Here is a 21165-nt window from a genome sequence, read left to right on the forward strand (position 1 = left end):
ATGAACTTCCACTTCATTTCTGATATGGTTGAATGAAATTTTCATAATGACTATCAATGATTCACTTCATTGTTTTTTAAGCTGTGATAGTTGGACTTCAAACTATTTTCTTGATGAAATCTGATTTTATTATTCAATATAGTCGCCTTCCAGGCGACTAGGAATAAAGCTACCATAAAATTTTTTGATACCATTTGTATAATAAAATTAATGGTATTGGTATACAGTGTTTGAAAGCCAAATAGAATAAATTCATTATTTCGTTTACTGTACATGATAAAAATAATCCCGGAACACGTCAAATGTAAATTATAATTTTACATTCTTCAACGTGAAAATGTTCAACCCCTTTCGATTGACGGGTATAACCCCCAATTTTTTAAATAGGGAGTATAGGTGTGTGATATATCGTTTGAAAGGTCTATTCATTCTTCATTCAAAGTTGTGATCGCAATAAAATCATGTGGTTACCGAAATGCAATAAAATACTCTCAAAAACTAAAATGTAATGCAAAACGTGATGAAATGTAGAATACGTAAAAGAACTTTGGATGTTAACGAAATAGATGTTCAAGATGTTAACCGCAATCTCAAATAAAACTGTCTTTTAACATTATTTAACATATCAGGCATGATCGACCTAATCGCGAGGTTATTCGTTATTTCAAATCATTTAAATCGAAAGGTTTAGTTTGGCACACAATGTTCTTTACATATCTCCTTAAAATTAAATCTGATGATGAAAGATCAGGTGATTGTACTGGCCATTAAATCGATCTTAGCCTTCCTATCCACGGATTGGGAAATGTTGTATCGAGGTATTGCCGGACATTAACTTGGTAAAGTGGTGGTTCTCCATCCTGCTGAAACCATAACGTATTGTTATCCAACTTGTCCATCAGTTGCTCACAAAAATAAGTTTTTCTATCAAAATCGCCTTTCATGCGCTCATGAGTAGGTATCATTTTAAAGGGATTCATTTTATTTTTTTCAATATGTATGGCTGACCTTGAATGTTGTGAATGGTTGTCTACTCGATAAATTTGACGTATTTTAGTTTTTTTTACATAAGTACAGTAACGAAAATAATGCATTTATTCCTTTTGGCTTTAACACACTGTATAATGAAATAAATATGAATTGGTTATAAGAGTTGCAGCCTGTCAAGTACATGTAAGCTTTTAATTGTGTTCCATTATAACACGTCACTATTATCACTGATATTTTGCCTCTTTTGTTATTACAATTTTCAATGATGAAATATCATATTTCATTACTCATTACCCTATTCCCGATGAAGACAAATTCAAAAAACGAAAATAATCAGAATCAGTACAGCCATTTTGAAGTTTTTTCATTATTATTATTTTTTCACTGATGAAATATCGTATTTCAATACTTACAGCTACCGGACTGAGTCATGGCCGATGAAAAAAATTGTATCTGCGTAAAGTTTAGGTCGGTGACAAAAAAATATTAGGAAAAAAGTAATAGAATCTTTTGTTCGCAATTTTACGTAGTACGAATAATAAACTAACAGACTGATGACAGATTTTCACACATCTGCTGCACATCTCGAGGAAGGGGCTTCTCACTGGCCGTGACTCAGTTCGGCAGCTGTATTATCTTATCTCCGATGAAGATAAATTCAAAAACACAAAAATCATAAAAATTGGTCCAGTCCTTCTTGAGTTCTTGAAATGTATTAAAAAAACACTTCTTTATGAGATTTTCACTGAACAGTTTTACAAAAACGCAACATGTATTTCTCCATACAATGGCTTCTTCAGGCGTAAACACGTGTTTCTTTTCTCATTTTGCATTGTTTGTTTCCGTACAGTGGAGACATTTCGAATCACACCTTATATGTTCCATATATTCAGAAAAAAATATAGGTACCCAAGTCCTGAACATTGGATCCAAAGGGAATCGTGCTGATTGAAGGCGAAGCAGCATATATTTGAAATAATTAGAAAATGTCAATACAATTTGGCGAAGGAACATAGTTTTGAAATAACCATGAGAGCATAAAGGAACAATTTCGGCAAAGGAGTGTATTTCAAAATAACAAGAGATTTTTCTAATTTGGCGAAGGCGGAGACATTAACGCCAGAACAAGCAGCTACGGATTTGGTGGAGGGATATTTCAAAATTTTGACGAAAAATTATATTTACAATTATGGCGAATGGGCATGCATGTGAGTTTCTGACGAAAGAACGGCGCATAAAATTTGGCGAAGGACTGCAGTTTAAAATGTGGCGGAGGTGTCTGCGTGTACAATTTGGCGAAGGTCATATATTCGAATTTTTGGTGAAGGTTTGCATTTGAAAATTTGGCGGAGGAATGGAATTGAATTTCTGGCGAAAGAACTGTGGATGTAATTTTGGCGAAGGGGTGTATATCTGCAATAATGGCGAAAGAACAAGTGGATGCACAAAACATATAATCAAGACTTTTCAAATACTCGAATTTCGTCAGAATAGAAGTTTCATAAAATGAAGGATTGTATGAGTACATTACGAATGGGTTGAAAGTTGTGCCAAAAGTGTCAAAGAGCTGGACTATTTTAGCCGTACAAAGTGAGTTAAATACTTTTTTAGTAATGAGAATATTTCAAAAATTCAGTTGGCAGTTTTTCTTTCTTTTTCATATTATCAGTGCCAATTATCACATCAAGATAGTAGTTTCACTCGAAATTATACCCACCAGAATTTGACTCCAGTTTTTTCTGACGGAGTGGCGTTGAGTAGCAGGCAGGAATTTCAACATGAGATATCGACAGTGTGTATTATCAGATAAAAACTCGGCTATACAGGGCGTTTGTTCACGATTAGCATAAGGACAACTTGAATTCTTAATTTTTGTTTATTTTTTAGTTTTAGTATAAACATATTGTGAGTAATTGAAAGTTCTTTTTCCTATTTCATTTTGTATATTCGCGCTCACTGACTAGCAGTTGAGGTGACATCTACACCCGCGCCAAAAACGAAACAGACCTGATACGAATGTCAGTGTTCACTCGCAAACAAGTATGTTTCTATAACAATAAAATTCTCGCAAATATTGTGTCGCTATTACAACGGCTGTTGAAGTTCGCTGAGAGACTGGAAGTTGCAGAATCCAGAGCTTATCATCGGTAATTTCGGACTAAGTTATGAACAGCGTTCAACCGAAATTTGATCGCCACTCTAAGTCAGAAACAAATGTGTAATCGGGAATTTCATTGAACACCTGAATTTTTATTCCTAGGGGGACTTATTCTGATGTGGAAATCATACCCGAAACTTCATCTCCATGCGGCAGTAACAATCTCTCTTATTTTTCCAATGACATGGGGGATCTACTACTTTTATGATTTTTTTCGAAATTGGTTATTGAGAAATTAAATGTTAAACATTTTATTTGAGACAAAACAGAAAATTCCCTATCGCTCATTTAATTGAGTAATATCAATGGAAACACAATCAACGGATGAAGTGTTCAAAATTACCACCATCTATTTCCATACAATAATATAGTCTACTTTCGAAAACGGAGTCAAAAATCGGCATTCCCGAACAATTCTCTGTCACTGGTCTCCTAGATTTGTAGAATTCATTCAATTAGTGGTAAACGTTTCGAAATGGACGACACTGCTACTTTTTTCTGCACTGATAGTTTTTGTTGAATCTAGTTGTCGCAGTTCAAAAAGTAGATGGCCACTGTCACTTCTTTATCAATTATTATTCAGTCATCCTTGTTCACTGTGTCCCAACTTGGTTCATTCTACAGAAGGAATAATATAAATTGTTGTAACCTATTTTCGAAATAATGAATGTGCTAAGGCTGCTGCAAGAATTTATAATACGAATCATCCAGACCACAACGTGAGCCATCAAAACGTTAAAACGTTTATGGATGAGTTTCGACTTTCAAGTTCTGTTCACAACAGAAAACATGAAGTAGCCCGTTCTGTCAGAAATGACGGAGTTGAAGTTGCAGTTTTAGGACATGTACAAATGGATAATCGACAATCTATCAGACAATCTTCAGTTTTCTGGGGTGTTCAGCGAGAAATTGACGTCTATAGAACATAGTTTATCCTAATAATAGTTTTCCCAGTTCTTTGAGTTTTTCTGTTGAAGGACTCTCCGTTTTATAGATGTACTTTCGTATTGATCGATAACTATCGATTGAAACTATAAAATATAAAATGAAATGATGATGAAATAACTTTCAAAACAAGCTTTTATTGAAATGCCCTAAAAAGATCAAAATAAAATTTTAAATCATATGAATCACCTTCATTTCTGACTTTACAGAATTGAAATTATGAAAGAAGCTTGTCGCGATAATTTCAATTCGTAATTGACATTTTGTATTCAGGTAGGCTTGTTTGAAAAGTTATTTTATTCTTATGATGCTCTGTTTGGAACCTTTGGTGTAGTAATAAATATTACTGGAGTTTTTACCCAACACCAAATCGTTATTTTTAACACCTCGACACGTGTTTCGATCACCAAGTGATCATCTTCAAAGAAGAAGATCAAAACTAGAAACTAATGAAATGAATGAAAATCGTTTATTCAAATTTTTTGGTTAATTACACTTCATTTGTTGGGTATGTTTGTGTGGGGCCCTGCTATAAGCTAATGCCTCTTCAGGCTAAGTGTGTTGTATGTTTGTGTGTTTTGTTGTGTGTTGGGATCTGTGTTGTGTTGTTTTTGTGTACTAGAAACTGATGCGAGCTAACCCTATTTATGCTATAAAGGTAACCCATACAGGTAAACCATCCAGGCGTACCAACCATACAGGTATACCATCCTAAATTAATTTTACAATTTTGCCTTATCTATTATTTTACAATATATGTTCATATATTGTAAATGGAATATATGTTCAAATGGAAACCAAAAAAAAGTCGAAGTATTTTCCTGGGATTTGGCTAAGGTATGTGGATGATATTTTCGCGATATTCGATACCAAAAAATCGTGCTAGGTTGAATTTTTTAGTGCATCGTCTTTTGACTTTCCCACACATGATAGGTTCACAAAAAAAAGACGTACAATACAGGAAATAACAGCCACTAACGGTTTCCCGAGGGGTTTTGTAGATGACAAATAAGGAAAAAGAAGTTTAGGTTAAGAATGAACGAAATGTTGACTTTCAGAAAGAACAAAAACCAAGATAAATACATCTCAGTTCCATACCACCAATATACAAGGAACCTTGGAAAGATTTTCAAGGAACTAGGTATGAAGGTGGTTTTTAAAACAAGTCATACACTACAGAGCCTTTTGAGAAGTCCAAAAGACAAAGTCGAGAATTCGGAAAAGTCTGGAATTTACGAAATTGAATGTAAGGACTGCTTTGCAAAATATTATGGACAGACAAAAAGATCCGTTGAAGTAAGATGTAAGGAACACATAGCACACTTAAAATGTGGAAGACCTGAAAAATCAGCAGTCGCCCATCATATTTTGCAACAAAACCATTCCATAGACTTCACTTCATTAAGATTAGTTAGACAAGTTAACAACAACAGGCAACTAGATACCTATAAGAGTGTAGAAATAAGTAAACACAATAATATTATGAATAACGATGACGGACCTATACCAAAGAGCACACTATATAGCTTGTTAAAATAAAATAAAATAACGTTGTTGGGTTTACTGATTACTACATAAGGACACATTGCAAAAATAAATTTGGATACCCAATATTGTGAAATTGATTTTATATAGCTGAAAATTGTTTTATATAAACATTACATATATGTAAAATAATAGATAAGGCAAAATTGTAAAATCAATTTAGGTTGGTATATCTGTATGGTTGGTACGCCTGGATGATTTACCTGTATGGGTTACCTTTATAGCATAAATAGGATTACCTCGCACTAGTTCTTAGTTTTAATCATCTTCTTTGAAGATGATCACTTGGTGATCGAAACACGTGTCGAGGTGTTAAAAATAACGATTTGGTGTTGGGAAAAAACTCCAGTAATATTTTATTCTTAAATAAAACGTTCAATATTCAATTTCTCAATAAAGAATGATTCAATTTCGAAAAAAATTACAGAGATAATAGAGGGAAAAAAACTTTTTATATGGTGTATCACTCGACTCCCCATGCCATTGAAAAAAATGGGGAAGTAGTTGCTGACAGCAGGGGGTGTAGTGTCTGATATGATTTCCATATTAGAATTAGTTCTCCATAGAAATAAAAGTTGACAGGGGGGGGGGGGGGTCAAGTTTTCGTTGAAACGCCTTATATATGGATATCTACAAGAAATAAACCACAAAATAAATGAAAAGGGCGTGAAAATTCCCCATACGTGCAATAAAGGAATTGAGATGCATTAGTTGGGAGCATTGGAAATGAATAAATTATATAAAAACTCCAATTTTAAAACCTTCAATGATCAACTAGAACCATGCAGCTTTCCACTTTGAAATCTGTGGATTTTGATAGCAAGTTGAGGATCCACTACTAGCTAAACAAATTCACAAGTAGATTTTTGGGGATCAATAGTTGGTAATGGTGATGTACTATTGAAGATGATGATTTATTGTTGTAGTATTGGTAATGATAATTCCGCTAACATCACTGCTATCTGACAGTATCATTTTATATTTGAGGGCTCGTCTTGACAAAATGTATCAGTTACTTGAAAATGGTCCAAGAAACCGGTCGTGACAAATAATAAACTCAGTAGAAATTTAACGAAAGTATGTCGATAAGCTCAGTTCCTGAATTTTCGATCAATGAACTACGATCAAGCTACAAATCTCAAAAGTCCCAACGCTTCAATTCCACCTGAAAATTGTTAAAGTTACTTCAGAATGATCAGTTAAATCTGTTTTTATATCTCGGTACTGAATTCCCTAACTTTCGTCATTACTGCATCAATTTACACTGCAACAACTGAGTTCATTTGGAATTTGTCACTTCCGAACCGAAGACAAGTATTAATCAACTAAGAAAATTTCTCGGAAAATCTTAGGAATGCGTCAAGGAAATTAACTAGTACTGAGGAATTCCACCTGTTATTCTACAGCGCGTAACTACTGGAAGATTGCTTTCTCTCCCCCTTTCTGAGGAATGGAAATTATTGAAATTATTGTTCAATAATGATAATGATCTTTTGCAAGATAATCACCACTTCCGTTGTTTTCTCATTGTTGATTGTTGAATTGAGTCAGTCTTCTTTTGCAAAAGGTTTCAATCTTGTTTACAAATATTTAACTTTTGTCAGATATACATTTATATGTTTTTGCAGAGAAATTGTTTCTCTTAAGTTCAATACTGGAGAATATTGGTAAATATTGAATGATTTCTGTTTCTTCTAATGTTGCCGAAAACGAGTTGTCAGATCCGAGAAAATCGGCGATATGATAAAACGTATATGGCCTCAGGGATTCAATATACGCACAATTTTATTTTATTAAGCGGCTACCGTAGTAGATAAAGTGGAAGGCGAATCGTATAAAGGAAGTCTAATATCAGTTTATATTTATTTTACTGAACATAATTGTTTTTGTTTCCTTTATTATCGTTGTTCTTTCTATCCGGTTTTCGTAGGGCATCCGCACGAAACGATCCTCACTCTTCGCGTCTACTCTTTTTTTATGCCTCTGAAATTGATTGTTATTTAGCCTATACGCGTGGTTGTTATGGCTGAAAGAAATATCGTAATTTTCATTCTTACTAATCCCGGCAAGAAGGGTTCACTCTTGGTTTCCTTTAACTGACGCAAAAATAAAAAGAAAACTCTTCGAGATATGTGTGCAAAATGTTATGTACTCCTATATTCAAAAAAGTTATTTCTCCTACTCAGCATGGTTTCGTACAACAAAAATCATGTATGACAAATCTTGTATGTTTAAATCAATATCTCTGTACGTAACTGGACAAGCAAAAACAAGTCGATGTTGTTTATTTAGACTTTCAAAAAGCCTTCTATCAAATAGAGCATTATGTTCTCCTCAGCAAATTGACGAAAGCAAAATTTGTCTACAAAAGTAGACAAATGATATAAGAAAATGTATATACATATGAAATGACTAGAATAATTAAATATATAGGACATCTACGTCACAAACAATTACTAAAAATAGTATAAGTATAAATATAAAATATATTAGTTCCTAATTTTACGTTTTTATAAATAAAAAAGGTGGGTATTAAATATGGAAATAATGTTACGGTTGAAACTTCTCAACAGTGTAGCAGTTTTTTGACAATAAGAGTTGCCTGACATTTCTCTTGAAAATATGAACATTTCCTGAAACTTTAATGTCGTCGGGAAGTTTGTTATACACTTTACATCCCTGCTAGTCGAAACTTTTTTGGTAGAGAGCAGTTTGATGTTGGCTGGGTGTCAAATGTGCATGTGATTGAAACTAGAATAGGCACTCCTCAAGGATCATGTTTGTCACCAACTTTATTCAATATATTTATAACTGATCTACCCATGGAGGTAAATAAAACAAGCTATCCAATTATTTATGCAGATGACACTAATTTAATCATCACTGGACACTCAAGGGGGGAAATACAGGACAAAGCTGACGAATCTATCAAAAACATAACCCAATGGTGTGGTAATAATAACATATCTCTGAATATAGACAAGTCAATAGCTGTTTACTTCAATACAAAAAATGCCACTGTGAACCAGAGCATACTACTTGAAACTGAAGAAACATCATTAGAAAACTCGACCTGTACAAAATTTTTAGGGGTCCACTTGGATCAAAAACTCACATGGAACGATCATGTTGAACATACATCCTCAAAACTGAGCTCATATTGCTTCATTATTAGAAACTTGCGTAACACAGTGTCAATGGAAGTACTGAAACTACTATATTTTGGCCTTATTCAGTCATGCCTGTCATATGGTCTGATTTTCTGGGGAAAAGCCCATAATAGTGGTCAATTATTTATCACTCAAAAAAAAATTATAAGGTGCATGCTGAATTTATCTAGCAAAACATCTTGTAAAAACCACTTTGTTGAGCTGGGTATTATGTCATTACCAAGCTTGTACATTTACTCAATAATTGTTCACATCATAAATAAACATAACTCTCTCAAAACAGGAAAGGATGTTCACAATCATAATACGCGGCAGAAGGACACCATCAATTTATGTTTCTCTAGATTATCAATCGGACAGGAGAATCCCAATTATATAGGAATCAAATGCTACAATAAAATATGTGAAATTAAGAAATTTAGAGAACTCAGCACAAGTTTATTTAAAAATTATCTAAAAAAGTTTTTAGTACAGAAATGCTATTATTCAGTTCAGGAGTTTTTGAATGACAATTTTGACTCGGACCATATGAAACAATAGTCTTTTGATTCAAATTTTTAATAAATAATCCTAATTAGTATTGATAAACTTATATTTCATTTATTAATTTTCAAAGTGTGTACATGTACCTATTTATTTATATTAATTTATTTTATTTTATGACCAAAAAGTGAAATTGTAATATTATTATAACCTACTTATTAGTGACGATTTCCATAATGTATGGTACGTGTATTGTAACATTCAGTGGAAAATAAATTGTCTTGTCTTTGTCTTTGTCATGTGAGAGTCGTTGGCAGCCAATTTGTTTTTATTGCGGTATACATATGTACACGCCTCAAGTATGTATATTCCTGCAACTGTTAATATTTTTAAATTCTGAAATGCTCCCCTACAGAACTCCCTAAATCCTAGCAATGATCCTTAATGCATACTTCTGTATCATGAACACTCGATCCACAGAGGAGCTTGTGCCCCAGTTCAATATCCTATACCTGAGGTGAGAGTTAAAATACGCAAAATGAAGCGTAAGGAGAATCTCTTGACTGCAGGGAGTGGAGTAGCATTTTTATTAGAAATAGATTGATAGTTGTAGCCCTCAGCTACTTTTGTAGACTCCCATCCTCCGTGCTTTTCAATATCCGTTTTGTTTGCTCCTGATTCTGCTAGCAGAGAAGCAGAAGACCTTCTGAAACAGAGACCTTTGATTTCGGGAGGTTCAGAAATTCATCAATGGTAGAGGGCATTTTCCCAAATGGTTTATTCCAACTGGATTGGCACTACATTTATAATTTGAGTATTTCAGAAAAAAAAACTTTGATGATTGATAACAGAAGGGCGTAATTTTTTTTTGAAACAATGGAAAAAGAACAACATATTTTTGTTTCTGTATTTGAATTTTGAACAACCAATGATTTATCAATTGGTTTAATGTTTTCTATTAATAAATAGCACAGCCCTCCACGCTGGCAGGCTCCATATATTCAGAAAATATTAGCAACTTCCATTATCAAATATTTTTCACCTGACGCCTCATTTATAAACCTCTGGACTTGTTCAAACGTAGGAGTTTTTGATTTTTTGGGCCTATATCTTCCATTTTTTCGCTTCAAGAATGCTTGCAATATTTGCTTGTAATAACACCATTTTCAAATAGCGCACTCGACTTCTTCATTGAAAACTTGCTCCACAAAGTTGACGGGTTCTATAATTTTTATTTCTCTTCTAAATAGGCTAAGAACACGGTTTCGCTGAAATTTCCTTCAACGTTTTTAAGTCTACACTAGCTTAAAAATTTGAATATGCGATGTCGAACTGAACAATTTTTTTTGACAAGAATTCAATTGATACTCCTTTTGCAGCCTCGTCAATATCTTCAGGAACACACAATTCCTCACTATTGTTCAAATAAAACGCGTGAGCTGTAAACAATACTGTTCATTGGTAAACAGATGATTCGGCAACAACTGACACGGCCACTTCACAGCAAATGCGATAACATGGAAATAGTTAACTGACAAGACATGTCAAAATGTGTTGTACAAAAAAATTTGTGTTAAAAGTAAGTTTTACTTTGTTCATGAAATTGCTCAACTCGCTACGCTTGTTTCGCAAACTTTTTCACTCACAAAATAAAACCTTACCTTCAACACTCATATCATGAATAGCTATTATATTTTGCCTATAAGCCTATTTTACGTCCTTGACACATAAATTACTCTATTCGTACTCATTACTTCATTACAAATTTTTATTTAAGCTACAGTTATTGACCCTGAAAGTTGACTATTAAACTTCATACTGTTATACCGTCTATACTGTAAGTAAGCCATGCGCAACTCTAGAGTTCTCAATGGGTGTCTCTGACTCGTTTGGTTACATTTCGTGAAAAACATACGAACGTAGACCCATGTAGATAATTTTGTTATTGAAACAATGAATTTATTCTTATTATTATTATCAAAACATTTCTCTTTCCGAATTCATTCCTCGAATTGGTATTACAGCAAAGTTTTCATATTCTCCTCATTTCAGAATCCCTCTGGACGTGAGTATTTTTTTCTCCGCCAAGCGTAATCTCTCCAGACGCTGCACAACAAAATTGTAAAACCCGCACTGGTCTTGATTATGAATTTCGCTGGCATATCCATCTACCTGCTTCTGCATTCAACCCCCAGGAAAACCATTTATATTCCATGCAAATTGTTAACTTGATTAATTATTTCATCAAGCAACCTCTCCATGAAATAAGACAAAACGTCGGGAGACTGTTCAGAAAAGGAGACGGGAACAATATATTAATATACAGATTATGAATGTAATATAAGCTAACAGAACGCGGACGAGAAAAGAAACGTGCTCAAATTCTGAAAAAGGTAGACAATAAGATTAGCTCGTCTGGTCTCAGATGGAATTCATCGGATGTGCGAATTCCATCGCAATGGAAGTACACTACATATTCAGAAGGAAGTACAGTTGGCCGGAATGTTTCCGGAATAAAACTTTCCATCCGAAGTATTATTGTTTTAACTTTTCGATTCGAGCTATCAGAAATATTGCTTCGACGCCCGGCTGAAGGCTATTTCCCGCAGTCTGTTTCCATGATAAATTCAGAACTTCTTTTTAAAATCATTAAAACTTTGTTGCAGGAGTAACTGTTGTGTAGATGTTAACTGTGGCGTTTTCTGTATACTGGTTGATTTGACGCGAAAGCCTTGAATTTCAATAAAAATAAATTCCTGCTGTTGTTTCTATCGAGGAGCTCAAAAATAGATTGACGGAACCGTCGAGACTGGTGGGAAGAAGTGATAATAAGTCTAAACACATTAGTTTTTCTAAAGAAACCCGCGATTATCTCTTTTCTTCTTCTAAAATAAGTAAGAGTTACCCATTTCTTGATTTCTGGTTGTTTAACCTGAGGATATATTAATCTGCAAGTGAATTTTCGGCTTTGTTTCCTGACTAACTTCTGGATAGTATCTGCGTTGAAATCATTATTATGACCTATCTGTGTTATTATATCAATTTCCCTAGCTAGATTGTTAGCAGACAAAGGCAGTGCGAATGCTCTGTGCAACACCGAATTGTAGGCTGCTAATTTATGACTGTCTTGATGGAAAGAATCGCTTGGGATGGTGATGTTTGTATAGCGATTCTGTCTATCCAGACAGTCATAAATTAGCAGCCTACAATTTAATGTTGCACAGAGCAACAATTCAATTCAATTATACTTCGTTCGATTGATGACTTATTTATTTTGTAGAAATTCATGTTGAATATAGAATAAAGAAAATACTTTTGTCTAGTTTCTACTGTGTTTATTTATTCGTTACGACCGGTTTCGGCACATAAGGCCATTTTCAAGTAACTACCACAAATTGACAAGTTGCGTTTTAAATAGTGTGGACATGTACCTTACCTAACACGTTACCAATATTACAATATGTCACGATTACCAACTATTGGATGGATCCTAAAATTCCTAAATTCAAAAGGGGCGAGCTGCATAGATCTAGTTGGTCGTTGAACGTTATAAACTTGAAGTCCATGTACAATTTATTTATTTCCAACGCTTCCAATAAATTTATCTCCCTTCCTTTGTTACATGTATTTTTTTACCAAACATGAACTTTTATAAATGCTGATATGAACTCTCTTGCACTAAAACGATCAAATTTGAAATGAAGTGGAGTGATACTATGAGGATCTTCACTCCGAGTCATATTTTTATTTGCCTCATACAGGGTCTTCAAAAATGCAGATATTTTGATCTCATGAAAAAATGGGTGGAACTCAATTTTTTCAAATGGAACACCCTGTATATTTCAACATTTTTGAGCTCTACATCCAATTTTAGATTAACTTTGTTCAGATAATACTATTTCTATTTTGAACCGTTTTCGAGATAAACTGTTTCAAACGGAAACTGACGTGGTTTTCTTGCTCGTTTTTTTGAATTCATCACTTATTTTGGATATTCAACATTTTTTTTCATACTTAGTAATATTTCTTTTCGATCCAGTTTTTTAACTGTTTCAGATCAGTCAATTCGAAATTGGTATGTACCTACCTTAGAAAAAGTTACAATTTGTATACATTGAGGTATTGGTCTCTAACGTACAACAGTACACTATTTTTTAATAGTGTGCTTTGAAAAAATAAATAAACCAATTATTCAACGTCGGACTTTCGTTGGTGGTTTTGATTGATTGTGATAGCTACCAATTATAGAATAATGTCTAGATTAGGTTACAGTAATGAAGATTTCTTGAATTTATTAATAATTTATGGCGAGTGCAATAGAATTGCAAGTAGAACATGCCGAGTATTTCATGAAAGATATCCACAACTTCCGAAGCCGAATAATAATGTGATAAATCGACTACTAAAAAACTGTAGGTTGAATGGAACCTTCCGTCCAAAAATCATTCGTAAGAAGACTAAAGTGGATGATGATATGACAATGGTATAACAGTTTTGGGATACTTTCATGCATTTCCAAATGCTTCTCTGCACGAGGCTGAAAGGGAGATAGGTATGCCCTTCGTGACAGTTTGTCGAATTCTTAATAAGCATGAATGGCATCCCTATAAGTTCTACTGTGTCCAACATTTGAAAGAGACTGATTTTCCTCGTAGAGTGGAATTCTTTGAATGGTTACTTGTCAAGACTCATGAGGATGAATATTTCCTTGACAATATCATATGGACAGATGAGGCCAAGTTCACAAAAAATGGAGTTTTCAATAGACACAACAGTCGTTATTGGGCGCCAGAAAATCCCCATGTTATTCGCCAAAGGGGTTTTCAAGAAAGATGGCAATTAAATGTATTTTGTGCCATAAATAATGAATCAATTTTTTATATCGAGTTTTATGTTGATAATTTGAATGCATCAAAATATGAAGATTTACTGAGGAATGGAATTCAAATGATTTCAAATAATAGACCAGGAAGAGAACGTGTATGGTACCAAATGGATGGTGCTCCACCCCATAATTCTCATTCAGTCAGCGAAGATTTAACAGAAATCTTCGAAGACAGATGGATTGGTAATAATGGACATTTTCGTTGGCCTCCTAGAACACCAGATGGCAATCCATTAGATTATTTGGTGTGGGGTTTCATTAGAAATATGGTTTACTCTACTCCAATAACAACAATGGAAGATATGAAATCGAGAGTTACAACTGCTTTCAATAGTTTGACTCCAGACTTGATCAGAAGCGCTACACATGACAATCTTTTGAAGAGATTACATGTTTGTTTAAGTAGAGGTGGAGATGTGTTTGAACATATTCTGAAATACACTGACGATTAAATTAACTCATTAATTTATGGGTTTATTATTTTCAGTTCGTGTTTCAGCGTTAATAAAACTATTGTTTGGAGAGAAGTTTCATTCGATGGTTGAGGATTATTTTAATAATTATTTTTTCATTGTATTATCTGTGACTGATTGAGAAACATCAAACGAAAGCTGTTTTACAAAAATGAGTGATGGACAAGGAAACCATGTCAATTTCCGTTTGAAACAGTTTATCTCGAAAACGGTTCAAAATAGAAATAGTATTATCTGAATAAAGTTAATCTAAAATTGGATGTAGAGCTCAAAAATGTTGAAATATACAGGGTGTTCCATTTGAAAAAATTGAGTTCTACTCATTTTTTCATGGGATCAAAGTATCTGCATTTTTTGAAGACCCTGTACGAGGCAAATGAAAATATGACTCGGAGTGAAGATCCTCATAGTATCACTCCACTCCATTTCAAATTTGATCGTTTTAGTGCAAGAGAGTTCAAAATTATCAGCATTTATAAAAGTTCATATTTGGTAAAAAAAATATCGAAATTAATTTATATCTTGTAAACGGTAATGGTATAGGGAAATAGTATATGAATTTGTTGACAAAGTGATAATGAATCATAATATGATATTATATATGGGGTGTTCCATTTGAAAAATCAAAGAAGCCGCTACTCTATAGTAGAAGCGACAACGCCGCTTCGTCTAAAATATTTTAGGCGTGTAGGTCATATTGACTTAGGCATACTGTGAAATTTTCAGGTAGATCCGTTGAATAGTTCGCCTGAAACGGCTAATTAACGCTCATCATGAAAAGCCCTGTGTCAATCAGTTTGAGCGTGGGAAAGTTAGAATCCGATAGATTAATTTCTGAAGAAATAAAGTCTTTATGTACTCCAATAAGGACACCTCCACCTCTTGTTAAGGAAGTGCGTTCAAAATTGCGATCCATTCTATATGTGTTAAAGCTATCCGGAAATAATTCTAAATTAGTGATGGATGAGTCGAGCCAGGTTTCCGTTAATGCAAAAACGCGATAGTCGCTTTGAAATACACAATTCAGTATCTGGCCAGTTTTTGACTTCAATCCCCGAGTAATCTCGTAATACTAGTACATTATTTATAGTATCAGAGAAATACAATACACAAGCAGTTTCCCACACCTATTAAATCTTCCAAAATCTGTAACGTGCTGAATGCGTGAAAAGTTTCGTTCCGTTCTCTGGTGAGTACCCAGTAACTTATCATTTTAGGGTAATATATAACGCTCTTTATTCGGCACAACACTAGATTAGAATGAATGTGCCTTTGGGTTGTCCGAATCCCAATGTACGGATATTCGGCTGAGTTTCGGTGGCAGGAGCTAAGTTGAATAATTGCGTCATTCGGAACGTGTGTGCAATCGTCGGGATTTGTGACTTGATGGAGACGAATGAGAGGTTTTCGTTCGTGCAAAATATATATGGCGGGAGTTGTGCGTAGAAAAGTTTTTTCATAATTAATTATGTCACGTTTTTCGACTCGTAGCTTGATGTTACTCGTGAAAAGATACCTCAACTGCTGCAATTTCATCCGAATCACAGATTTCAATCAAATAACCTCAATTTTATCTTCGTCATTACTTACGATTGGAAAGAAGATCCCAAACAGAACGCATTTGGGATGTTTCGACAGGTCAGAGGTCTCATCAGAGGTGCTATGCTGAACCACAAATGCGTTGCTGGACTTGACAGTTCGAACGCACTGTTCTTGGTTTGCGAAATTTCGTTCAGGAGATTTTGGCCTCGAAGGTGAGTCTTGGTCATAGGTTTTGTGTGTCAACTATTTCTTTCGCCATTATTTCAAATATAGCACATTCGCCAAAATGGCATCTACATTATGGTTCACCATCACTTTAAAAGTGTGCCCCTTTGCCAAAATTTCACGTATTGTTCTTTCGCCACAATTACAAATATATCATCCTTCGCCAAACATGTTATTTCGTCATTATTTCGAATATACGCTCCCTCGCTTTGCCTTAACCCAGAGGTCTCCAAACTTTGAAGCCTTCGGGCCAAAATGATTTTTTCAGTTTGTTGCAAGGACCAATTTCTGCCCTTAATTATATTTCTAGACTAGGATAGTCGCAAAGTGCGTGTCCTGAGCAAACTTACGCTTTTTTGCATTTCAATTATTGTGACACTTTATCGACATCTGGTGGCGAGTAGTGGTACTATGTACTATCTTTTTCAGCTACCCGCCAGGTGGCGTTAGGCGTAATTAAATGTTTGGAATTACCGCGTTGGTTCGAGAAAGTTCTGGTTCTAGCTAGTGTATTCCGATCACCTCGAGATGGCAGTAATAATTGCATATAAAAAGGCTAACGGCGCAACTGCGAGTTAGTCTGCGTAGGAAAGGCGAAGGAAGCGAAACTGTCTATTGTGAAATAAAGTAACACCCGTCAATAAAAGTATTTTGATTTGACTTATTGTTTTTATGTGTGATTTGTTGGTATGGAAAATAAGCGAAAAATCGACAGTTATTGCAGAACGTTCCAAGTAAAATGGAACTTTCAGTATTTTGTGATTGAGTCCAGTAATAAGGCGCTATGTTTAATTTGTAATGGAACCATAGCTGTTCTCAAAGACTATAACATTAAACGACACTATGAATCGAAACATCTTCAAAGTTACTCCAAGTATACAGGAAGTTTGCGAAAGGAAAAATTTGAAGCTTTGAAACGCGGACTCAAATCGCAGCAATCTTTGTTTACCAAAGCGAATACTGAACAAGAGTCTGCAACTCGCGCCAGCTTTCGTGTGGCTCTTGAAATCGGAAAACGTGGCAAACCATTCACCGATGGAGAAATGATAAAAGAATGCTTGATTGCAGTAGCCGAAGGAATATGCCCCGAAAAGGTAAATTTATTTAAAAGTGTCAGTTTGTCAGCCAACACCGTGGCTCGGAGGGTGCAAGACATCGCAGAAAATATATCATCTCAAGTGTCTGACAAAAATGGACATCATGAGTGGTTTTCTCTAGCATTGGATGAGTCAACGGATGTGTCAGATACTGCTCAGGTGTTGATTTTTATTCGCGGAGTAGATAAAAGCTATGAAGTGTATGAAGAACTTCTTGATATTGATAGTAAGTATTCACGGCACGACAACTGGGGCAGATATTTTTAAGGGAGTTGAAAATGCCATTAATGAAAAGAACCTTCGATGTAGAAATTTGAAATCTGTAACAACTGATGGAGGCAAAAATATGTATGGTAAAAATAAAGGAGTGGTTGCACTTGTGTCAAAGGCTGTAGAAAATGATGGTGGTTCAAAACCATCAGTCTTTCATTGTATCATTCATCAACAGTCCTTGTGCGGAAAATGTTTGGATATGTTTGAAGTTCTAAAACCAGTCATATCAGTTATTAACTTCATCAGATCCACTGGCCTAAATCATCGACAATTCCGCGAGTTTATTCAATAGATTGGAGAAAATGATTTACCATATCATACTGCTGGCTTAGTTGCGGAAAAGTCCTTAAGCGCTTTTTTGAACTTCGAGCAGAGATCGAAATTGTTTTAAATGAGAAGCAGCGCCCTTTTGCCGATTTAGAAAATAGTGAATGGATGTGGAAGTGATTTGACAAATCATATGAACGAACTGAATTTGAGATTGCAAGGAGAAAATCGGCTTCTCCCTGATTTATACACCAATATCAAATCCTTCAGGCAGAAAATAATACTATTTCAATCGCAATTACGAAAAAAATGTTTCACACATTTTGAAACATGTGAAATATTCGGCCACACTACAGAGACTGAATTTCCCGTCAATTTTGCAATCGAAACTTTGAGTGCTTTGAAGATAAATTTTGATACTCGTTTTTCAGATTTTGATGTCATTGCGAATGAAATTAAGCTTTTTCAAAATCCTTTTGATTCTGACATTGAAACCCTGGCTCCGGAAGTCCAAATGGAAATTATTGATTTACGGTGCAGTGATATGCTTGAGAACAAATATCAAAATTCATCTTCGTTGGAATTTTCCCTGTGGAAATACCCTCATGACTAGTCCTCCCACTGTGATGTATTCTACATTGATACTTTGCTCTACTAGCCTTGGTTATGAGAAGAGAAGGTCAATAAACAACATATATCAGACCTGGGAAGTCTAATGAAATGAATTATTGGATGAATAATGATAATGATGAGTTTTTTCTAGAATTAATAGCCCACAAAAAATCATAGTTCTCATGTAGTGAGCATTGTTAGAAACGGAAAAAATCAAAGTTTTAAATATCTCAAATTATCATCGTCTAACAACAACCTGTATCATAACTTTAACTAAAGACTTTTGGAATTCACACAAGAATTTGCATCTCTTCGTGTGACATAATCGGCATACCAATCCAAAACATTTTAATTAGTGATCGGAAATATAACCTCCGCATTGAATAATTTCCCCGTCGAATTCATCCATGCGGCAAAAGGGATCATATTGTTTGGAACGTGACAGAGGATACACGAATTCGCAAAATAAAGGTGCTTAATTCTGGCAATAAATCACATTGTTCCCTGACAATTAAATCTGTAACTATTATTTTCGTAGGCGGGATGAATTTCGGCGCGGTCCATTCATTTAGGGACATTATTCATCCGAAGGAGTTTATTCAGGTTATACTGATTTGCATTGGGGAAAGAGTTTTGATTTGATAGTTCGGAAAATATGTGATGAAGACAATGCATTCTCGATTAGAGTAGTTATTTTTGTAGGCACGGTGAGTTTATTAGACTCGTTTTTGGCCGACTCACGATCTTCCGATCGGCCAATTCCACAACATATACTACGTATATGTATAAAACATTTGTAGCAAGCCAGGTAATGAATCAAACATTTAAAATTGAATAACACCTGAATGAAATAAAAACATTAACACTACAATATAACGAAAAAACAAGGCACCCAAAAGGGGTACAATAATTTTTAAAATACATTATTACAAGCAGCACTGTATAACAAAATACAATAACATTTTTCAAAGATATTATTACACGCATTTTCGTTTAAAAGATAAATCTGGGCATTACCATGGAAGCAGTCATATACAGGCTGATGGAGGGCATATTCGGACATTCTCTAGCCAACTATGATATTTTCGACAATGCGGTGTTGCCGCTTCTATTAGAAAGCAGTAGCAACTTTGATTTTTCAAATGGAACACTCTGTATATAATATTATTTTTGGAATCTCCAACAATTGCCCGACAACTTTTCTTGATATTTCCCTATACCTATCTGTTACCGTTTTCGAAATAAAAATTAATTTCAATTTTTTTCTTCGAAAATCATGACTTCTAAAAATGCCGATATCTTTTAGTTAAGAAGTACTATGATATCGAAATTTGGTTTGGAGTTAGGTGATACTTGGACACTTCCCACACGTCAGCCTAATCTCCGTTACTTCAATACAGGGTGGTAAAAAATACAGTTTTTTCGTTTGCTTGAAAAAGTTGCTGAAATTTGATTATTTTAAATGGAACACCCTGTATATTATTGAAAATTCGGAAAGCTGCTGAAATTTGCTCTCTTTCTATGTATATCATACCTATACCTAACTAGTCAAGTTTCGGACTTGAACATTTATTTGTGAAAATGTCCCTTCAGAATGGTATTTCCATTCGGTATTTGGTAAGCAGGCCATGATTACTATTTGACAGTAGCGTTGTGACATTCTCCTAATAATATCGACATTTTCGTCACTTCAGAAGTTGCAAATACCTTCAGAACGATGGAACAAAACTATTCAAACGAAGTTCTTATAAATTTGTTTATTATTTTTGGACAGTGTGACAAAATTATCAGCAGAACATGTAGAAAGTTCAATGAAATGTATCCGAATCTACCGCCAATGAACCTCAAGAAATTTATACGAATTCAGAACAATTTCAATATGTTTGGATAAACTTTAAAAAAGCACCAAGAAACTTGAAATTGGAAATATTGATATGAATAATTATAAAAAAGTAAAACAATCATGTGGAATATTTCAAAATATGTTCGAATCGCTGGCCGTTCATTTCCAAGCACTTTAAAATGCGGGTGTTGACTGCTTTAGTGGTGGCAGATCTGATTTCATTGGGACCCAAATCTTCAAATGTTTGGGCAATCCTTTCTAAAAATTCATCTCGCGAACGCACGGGTATTTTGTAAACTTTTTCTTTAAACATTCCCCACAAATAAAAATCTAATGGATTAAGATCGGGTAATCTCGCTGGCCAATTCCATGGTCCCAAGCGCCTCATCCACCGATCGTCAAATAGTCTATCCAGTTCTGCGCTCACTTCTCTTGTGCAATGTGCAGGAGCTCCGTCTAGTTGGTACCAACAGTTTCGATAATCTTCGAGTGGCAGATTATCCACGAAACTGTCTACAGTATTCTCCAAAATATTCAGGTAGCTTCTGGATGTTAATGACTCCTCGTATACCACGTACCTCAATTTGTTGTCCATCAACATGCAGAAGACATTAAAACTAAATTTTTCTTGAAATCCGGCTTCTTTTGTGATGTGAG

The 21165-nt window shown here is 34.6% G+C and overlaps 1 protein-coding gene across 2 annotated transcripts in view; it reads left to right on the forward strand.

Moving 5' to 3' along the window:
• The window catches only part of Lar (tyrosine-protein phosphatase Lar), a 351016-nt gene that overhangs the window by 1069 nt on the left and 328782 nt on the right, over positions 1–21165 (forward strand). The gene's annotated exons all lie outside the window — the stretch shown is intronic.

The sequence above is a fragment of the Leptinotarsa decemlineata genome, unplaced genomic scaffold, assembly GCF_025532065.1.
Source record: "Leptinotarsa decemlineata unplaced genomic scaffold, Ldec_3_MD MMD2_tig00003192_RagTag_RagTag, whole genome shotgun sequence".
Lineage (NCBI taxonomy): Eukaryota > Metazoa > Arthropoda > Insecta > Coleoptera > Chrysomelidae > Leptinotarsa > Leptinotarsa decemlineata.